This window comes from Telopea speciosissima, chromosome 2, assembly GCF_018873765.1.
Source record: "Telopea speciosissima isolate NSW1024214 ecotype Mountain lineage chromosome 2, Tspe_v1, whole genome shotgun sequence".
Classification (NCBI taxonomy): domain Eukaryota; kingdom Viridiplantae; phylum Streptophyta; class Magnoliopsida; order Proteales; family Proteaceae; genus Telopea; species Telopea speciosissima.
In genome coordinates, this window is record NC_057917.1 from 70,596,760 (window position 1) to 70,605,804 (window position 9,045).

Below are 9,045 nucleotides of genomic sequence, written 5' to 3' on the forward strand. Positions count from 1 at the left end.
CGTCGCACCTTTGATCATTTTCGGGGTTATAGAAGGTGTGTCAATCATTTTACGTGCCCCTGTATCAGAACGCAGAGGTGGCATGCCTGATGCAACATGGTGGCATTCTTTCCCCTTATAATCAATACATAAATGACACTTTGTTCCATTATTAAGTAAGGGGTGTATACAACACAAGAACTACATGAATCGTTTGTTTTTTTTTTTTTTTTTTTTTGTGTAGGAACTATATTGATTTCAGGTGCTAAATGAAGAACCACATGGCAATTACTACAAGCATGTACAAAATGTGTATAAATTATTTAGCATTATTCCATTAAGAAACCTAATTATTAGCCGTCAATAATCATTATTAATTCTATTTAATGCCCCGCATAAGGCATCACGTGTTAGTATTGGTGGGAGACCACAAATTGAATGACTCTTAATTAAAAATTAATTAATTACGAGAAAGGGGTAAGAGACGTGGAGTGGTGACCATACACAATTAATTGAATTTGACAAGTCGGCTTCTACCCCCACCACCCCACCCCACCCCACCCCACCCCCAAAAAATAAAAATAAAAAGAATTTGAGAAGTCGGCCTTTACATCAAAATGTTTAATTATTGGAAAGAGAGAGATGATGAGTGATTACCACACACACACAATGAATTGAAATTGAAACCGACAGTGTCGACTGCTCTACATGGAAATGTTGTTTCTTCATTTGATTTTTTTTGGTAAAAACTTAATTTGGTTTGTATGGAATGGGGATGTGGGTTTTCTGAACAATGACAATCTCCGGCGGTGCTTTGTCATGATGGTGGCCAATTGTGGGGTGGACATGGTGATCGGAGAAGGAAAGGTGGAGGGAAGTCAAAGGTAAAATCGTACTTTATTAGGTAGTTTTATAAATTAAAACTCAATTTTGTGCAAACTTATTAAATGAAACATCAAGCAAGTAATATGGTAAACTCAAATCCAATATTGTGTAATCTTGTAATTTTCTCATTTTTCTTCATATGTTTGAAACATCTTCATTGCTTGATTCGAACTCTTGTTACCATTCCTCAAAAGTCAGAAGGTGGGAACCTACAACAGAGACAAGGAGAGGGCGATAGAGAAAGGAAAGAGAAAAACAAGGAATAAAACAATGTTAGAAGAAAACAGATCAGCTCCTCCATACATGGAGAGTAATGACTCTTCACGTATGATTTCGTGACAACAAGAGTCTTTCTTTTTTATAAATGCCCCTCTAAAAACTCTTAATGACATCATTGTAATCAGAACGTTTAATATGTATAAAAAAAATTAGAGTCTAAATGATTTGACATGTTGGTAATCCAAGCCATAAATCCTTAACTCAATAGTTGGAACTGACAAGTTACCCTTCTAAAATTCGCATAAAAATTGGGTTCTTTTGTTTGATCATCTAAAAATACTTTCCTTTACGAAAAAAATTACAGTTTAGAGCCTCTTTACCTTCTTAAAAAAATTGTTGAAAACAAATACAGAAATGAAAAACAATAAAAAATACTAATAAATTGGGTTTACAAGGAAGAATAAAACTTTAGAATGAGAATTGATGCATGCAAAAAACCAATAATTTTTTAAAAAACAGCAAAAAAAAAAAAAAAAAAAAAAAGGGTCAAAATTAACACATCATCCTTCAGTGTGACACAGGTCAGGAAGTCACACAATGAGAAGTGAGCCATATAAGAAACTCTTTCTGATGTGGACAGCATAAAGAGCCTTTTGCTATATTGCATATTCATATTGTATGTACACCTTTTTTTTTTAGCCAATATTTTTAGTACACTATTAAAACAAATAATGTGCTTAGTAATCAATCTTGTTTTAACAATTTTAGTTTTATTTTTTGCTATTTTTGTTTTAATATTTTTAATTACATGCGTGATATATATGCTCATATTATTAAAAAAAAAATCTAATAAGAGAGCAAAGTCTTGACATGCGTGGATTGGGCTTTCATCTTGCCACTGATTTTGAATCCCATGATTTTTTGGAATATTTAGTCAAAGATACATCTTGTTGTCACCAAAGTGGCGAAGTGAGAAGATGTATAACCTCTTATCTTATTTCCAAAATTTTATTTGTTTATTTATTTGCAAACCTTCCATGAAAGGGACCTCCAAAGACCTTGACGAGGTTAACTCAATGCCCATTTTAAGACCCTTGATTTTTGGAATATTTAATCAAAATGCATATTGTTATTATGAGAATGGTGGAGTGAGAAGTTAGAATCTTCTTTTGCTTTCCTCTTGTTTTAAAACCAAAATATATTTAATGTAGGGGTAAAAAAGGATTTTTCAAAAAAATTGAAAGTTATTTAGTATAATATTTAATTCAATTTTTATTTCTACCAAAAAAAAATTTTCAATTTTTATGTGAAATGATAAGATTTACCCCTAATACAGGGGGGAAAAAAAAAATTGTGTATAAGATTACAATCTTGTTGTAACTAACCTTGGTTACAACAAGATTTCTCTAATTTAAATACATTTTGTTACCTTACCTTAAATAAATTTTGGGAATAAGAGGAGGGGCAATTAAAAAAAGGTTACATCTTCTTAGCTGATCACTTTGGTAACAACTAACAACAAGTTGTTCTCTTTAAATTAATTTAATTAAAATTGATTTATCATTATGTTATTATAAAAAACTGTTGTCGTTTTGCATATATGTTTAGTCAATTTTGCTTTCTTGAGTGATAAAAATAATTGTTTTTATCGTCTGAGAATACGAAACCAACATGGGATGCATACCAAACACAGCCTCAAGGCCACCCTAATGACCATCATGCCAGCCTCTCCAAATTTTTGCATTGACATAGAGTTTAACTGATTACAGACCGTAATAGGAAAATGGAAACAAGATATCCAATAAGTAGGGATAGAATTAAGAACATACTTAATTAGCACAATTATACTGGGACCTTTCATAGGCTCAACTTAGACCTAACTTGATCAACCACTTTGTTCCAAATGAAATTTTCCCCCTTCTTCACAACAAGAAAGGTACCAAGATATAAAGAACCTTCTATGGAAGAAACACCAAGGATATTATATAAACATTGTCCTTATTTGCCTGAGAGGTACTTTTACTAGGAGCATTCTACTCTTAGAGAAATTAACCTATGGTCAAATAAATCCCCAAAGTAATTGATCAAGAGATTCATCGCTTAAAGAAAACCTAACTTGTCATTCAACAACTCTCTCTCTCTCTCTCTCTCTCTCTCTCTCTCTCTTTTAGAGAAATTAATATGTTAATCAAACAAATCCCGAAAGTGATTGATCAAGAGATTCATCACTTGAAGAAAATCCAACTTGTCATTCAACAACTCTCTCTCTCTCTCTCTCTCTCTCTCTCTTTTTTAGAGAAATTAATATGTTAGTCAAATAAATCTTGAAAGAGATTGATCAAGAGATTCATCACTTGAAGAAAATCCAACTTGTCATTCAACAACTCTCTCTCTCTTTTATATACTCAACTTTGCAATCGCTAGGGCATAACAATGAATAGTTGAGATGCCTCTCAACTTATCCAACGGTCAATAAAGTGTTGGTGTACGAAATTATATTAGACCTTGCCCGTATGTATATCATTTCCCATTTTTTTATTATATTTAATGATCAACATATCCAAAATTTGACTTTTGTCTAAAAAAAATGAATAGAACACGTATGAGCACTTGAAGACAAAATATAAGTGCAAAAAAATTTGTTTACTATCACCAAAATGGTCGCTAGCACAACAAACTTAGAAGCATAGTGAAAACCTTTTCTCATGAACTAAATATAATTAATTCTCATTTTTAATACAAATAATGATCAACACGTCCAAGAACTTGGTCTTCATCCAAAAACTGAATGAAACACGTGTGAGCACTTGAAGACAAAATATAAAAGTATGATAGAATTTGTTTCCTAACCACCAAATGGACCCTAACACAACAAACTTACAAAAAGGACACCTTTGTCACAAAATGAATGAACCAAAAGCCCATCATATAACGCCATCATAATTAGAGAAGTAACAATTGAATCTTTGAGGGGTGGGTAGGGGTTAAATATAAGGAATTTAGCTCGTCTCCACAGAGCCCAGTATGCCCAGGATGCTGCCAGTCGTTGAACTATGCCACACACATTCCTAGGCATGCACCAAGATATATACGACACAGCTCAACCGTTGGATGCCCCCTAGCAGTACCCTGGGCACACACCTCCCAGGAGACGATCCTGATCCAAATATAAGTGGTCATTTACACTTAACACCTTTGACATTCTATTTATTTGGGAAAAAACTAAGGTGGGGAAAAGTCAAAATATTTATAGTCGGTTATAAGAGAAAAAGGTACGGTGAAGGTTGACCATCCCATTCTAAGGCTCACAAACCCTAATAGGGTTTGAACCCAAAAAAAAAAAGCCCTTATTGGGTTTTAGTGTAAATACCAAAATACTCTCATAATACCCTCTAACGCCCATCCTTCAACGTACGATGAATGGTATTCTTATAATTTTACAAATACTTTGAATACACTTTTAAGGGGCTTCCCTTGCTTGTTTCGGCCTAGAACTAATTAATGTGTATGAGATATTCTATCACGTAAAACCCCATCCATGTACTACCATATATAGCCAATCACAAGATAAGGTCACTTTTGAACGTCTTAAGGCATAGTAATAATTAAAAACTTTTAAAAGAAAATGTTTTGGATATATCCTATATCAAAATTTTCAAACTCAAACTCAATCAAATAGTCTTAGATTTTTTATAGCTCTATTTTACCATATGATTAATTCTATTTGGGCCGAAACTTGATATGTGGCGAGATGACCTTGGGCGTAAGTGTCAAAAAAATTTCAGCCACATCAAACCTATCACATGGCAGAAACGTGTTGCAGATTATATAACCAAAAAATAGATACAAGAGTAAAATACATTTGATGTTACAAGAACATAATAGATTGACGACGAAATACATCCATACATCTTTATTTTTGAATGAGTGAGAACTATATGATTGGTTAATCTTCAATTATTTTCTTAAAACACCATAATAGGAAATATTTAATTGAATATTATTTTCCATGTTTTATTATTGAACTTCAATAATATAATTTGACTCTCTAGATCCAATAAAATTATGAAAACACGTACGCACCAAATTAAAAAGAGTTCCACTTTAAATTTTAAAATACTTTGAGCATAAAACTCATTTCTCTTCCATCATTCTGAGGATGATGAATTTAAAACTTGATAAAGGCCTTGTGCTCACACTTTTGCAAATTTATAAACCAATTTCACTATCTTATAAAGCAAATTGATTTGATTGTCAAACAAACATAACCTTCTAATACAAGGATTAATAAATATTAATATATTAATTTTATTCTCTATTAAAGTAAATTGATTTGATAGCCGAACAAACATATCCAATATTATAATTAAAGAAGGGTCTTAATAATAAACCTGGTAGGTAAAACATACTTGAAAAGAGATTTTAAATCTCTTTATAAAACCTTTTTTAAACTCTAAAATGAATAAAGAGTCCTCATGCATGAATGTACAAAGTCTGCTTCAACAGTAATGGACTAATGGGGGCACCTCTTGAGACTCACACATGCATGAGACTTCCTGCTTAGCAAACAATTTGGGTTTGCAAATTTTATTTATTTATATTTTGTTTATTGGTATGAGGGTAGCAACTCATATAGGTGTATTTAGAATTTTGACACATTTTTTTGATTACTTTTTTGTCTTATTTCTTAAAGTTTTTTGAATTAGAAGTATAAAATGATTTTTAAAAATAATTTGTAAATAACTCGTCATTATTAAAAGTTGTCATTGCCATACACATTTTTTAAGATATAAATTCTCTCCAATGTGTCAGTGTGTCCAACATGCATTGGAAAGCTGGGTTGTCCATGGGGTGATACCTAACCACCTAGTTGTTCGATGCACATTAGGCACTGGTGCACTAGAGAGGATCTGGTTCTCATTTTTCAAGTATACATGTGAAATAACAACTTTTATTTATATTTAAAAAAAAAATACTTTGTTATACAATAAGGGCAAAAAAAGTAAACTACAAATATGAGATTATGAAAACCTCTGTCAGAGTGAATGTGGCGGGGCAACCTTTTTTCACTCTTGCTTTGTGGGGGTGTGCTCCCTTGTAGTCGTGTACCATCCATCTCTCTCTCTCTCTCTCTCTCTCTCTCTCTCTGGTTGTAGCATGCCAACATTCTCAGTTAAGGAAAGAAGGAAAGGTATTATGACTTCTTAGGTAATTGTCATGTCGGATATTAAGGTGAAAATACAATATTATTGTTAATCCAACTGTTACTTGGGTGAATGGCTCTGTTATCCTTTCACCAAAAAAAAGAATGGCTCTGTTATCCACAATGATTTTAAATTCGGAATCAGGATTTGAAACAATCCCTGCCAATTTTGACCCAAATCATGGATTCCAGTCGGTTCCATAAACTCTAGAATTGGTCCCTTATATGTGAAACCCAAAAATTCAGTCCAAAAAAATCAAGAATCAACCGCTCTAAAATGGTTGGTCACGGCCAATTTCAATCCGAACTACTCCATTTAACCAAAGTCGATTCTAATTTTAAAAACGTTGGTTATTCAAGAAGGGTCATTATTTTTTTATGTCTAGTAGCCTTTAGGATTTATAAGGAAGAAGATTTGTGGAATCTTTTATTTTGATTGGGTGTCTTTGTTTTTCCCTTTCACCTTGAAAGAGTTTCTCACATTAAAAGTTGTTGTGTTCATTTGTGGATTTTTATTATTATTATTTTTTTGTATATATATATATATATAGATATATAGTCATTGTGATTCTGCATTAACTTTTTGTTGGAATGATTCTCCATTAACTTGTACGCATGTAGAAAGTGATTTATTTATCCAATACAATGTGGGCCAAATAAGTTCAAAGTTAAAAAAAGAAATTACAAAAATGATATAGAACTCTGCTGATATGTTAAAAAAATGAAGTTAAATGGCATGTTTATAATATTTTTTAGGGGAAAAAAGCTGTCAAGTCGTGTGGGCCCTACACATGGAAACGTGCACACAGACATCCAACAGAGATAAAATCATGGAGGCAGTGTGGTCATTTCACTCCGTTGTGTCCATGCATAGGGGCTACGCGACCTCGCAGCAATCCCCCCCTCCCCCCCCCCCTCCATATTTTTATAACTTTTGAGGGACTCTTGACCCATGTATAGTGCTCATTGTTCTATTGAATTTGATCAAATAATGTAGGTGAAAAATGTTTTATTAAATGGAGTTTATCCATTGCTTTCCAAGTGGGATGTGAAACTATCAATGTTCACCAACTTTGGTGAACATACAGAGAGAGACATTGATGAAGAGAGCATTGAATGTTAAAATCAAATATTTTGCTGTCTGTCCTCCTCAAAGACTTGCATAGTGTAGTAGTGGTAGCAGTCAGAGTCAAGTAAAGTAGTAGATTCCCCATCAGCAAGAGACAAGAGGGTCCCTCTGCATATGCGAGTAGGAAATTCTGCAGTACCAGGGAGAGCCGAGACTCGACAGCGAGAAAAAGCTAGAGAAAGTGTTTGAAGGAGTTCTGTTCTTGGATCCCAAAAGGACAAATCAAGGATTTCTTAAAACTGGGGCCGTGGGGACAAGATTTGAGTCATTTTAGGAAAGCTGGGCCCAAACAGTCCATGGCTCTGTCTATTTTCTATATATGATTATATGAATCAGTGAATTAAATGACCGAAAGGGCTTCTTCACTTCTTCCAGAATTCATTTTTAAGCCGTGTAAGACCTGTAGGTGTAGTTTCTGTGTTACACTGGACCAGCTTCTATATTCCGAGGTGGGGGTTAAGTGTATTCGCAGAACCTAGCTAGCTACCATCGAAGATGCTCTATGTGGTCTATCTGTTTACCACCCACGTTTAGGGGAAGAGTTTTTTGTCTGGTGATGTGACTCTTATGCCAGCGTGGGGCCAATGAGAGCTTGTGATGAAGTATCAACATAGGTAAGATTTTAGACTTTCATGGGAGTTGGGTGGTCATTTCACCCCTTGTGTCTGGGTGCATGAGACGCTTTGCTCTTGGACAAAGATATTTTTCCCTTACGTTTATTTTCTTAATTTGGTTCAAAAGCATGTACCAAAACTCCAAACCCTCCTACTCAACAACTCCTAATCATACAAGCACCTCTTAAAACTCACCCCCTCCTCTTCTCCCCAAAAAAAACAAAAAAAAACCCCAAACCCTATAAGATGGTTTATGAGGGAATTCTTAAAGCTTAAAAAATAAAACACCCCAAACTCACGGTGGAGGATGAATTTTTTCATTGATGGCTATCATTGCACTTGGATGGATATCAGGAAATAATGAAGGGTGTTTTGGATCTCCAACAATGAGGAAGTAATAATGATAGTAGATTCATGGATGTTTCTTTCATAATGTCCATGTCATCATTTAATTAGATTTATTTTTAGTTTAATCTGACATTTTGATCAAATAATTTATAATTTTACATATTTGTCGTTCTAATATGATATACAATTTTTTCCATTGAAAATAATAATGTCATTTCACATACATACTCGAAAAATGTGTGTAACAATGATTTTTTTTTTTTTTTTTTTTTTTTTGTCTATTTTATTTAGTTGCCAATGGAACTTTAACTACCAACTAAAAAAGATATCTAACCACTACAAGGGTGACGGGTGCCTTTTTGACACAAATCTCTTCTCCCTCTACATAGTCTTGCAGCTTCTTGTGTTTATTTCATCATCTACCTTTATTTTTTGTCTATCCGAGAATAAATTTCATCTTACCTGTTGTCCAGGTATATTAGTATTACTCACCTGCAAACATTGTACAATCCTTCATACTCAAGGTTTTTCTTTTTCCTAATAAAGGGAGTGTTGTTCTTTGTGCCGCAGCGCAGGCTGTGGCCGGGCACATGAGGGTGATGCAATGACCATCCTGCCCCCTGCTCTGCGCTGCGACACAGAGGACATTCTCCCTAAACTTTGTTGTC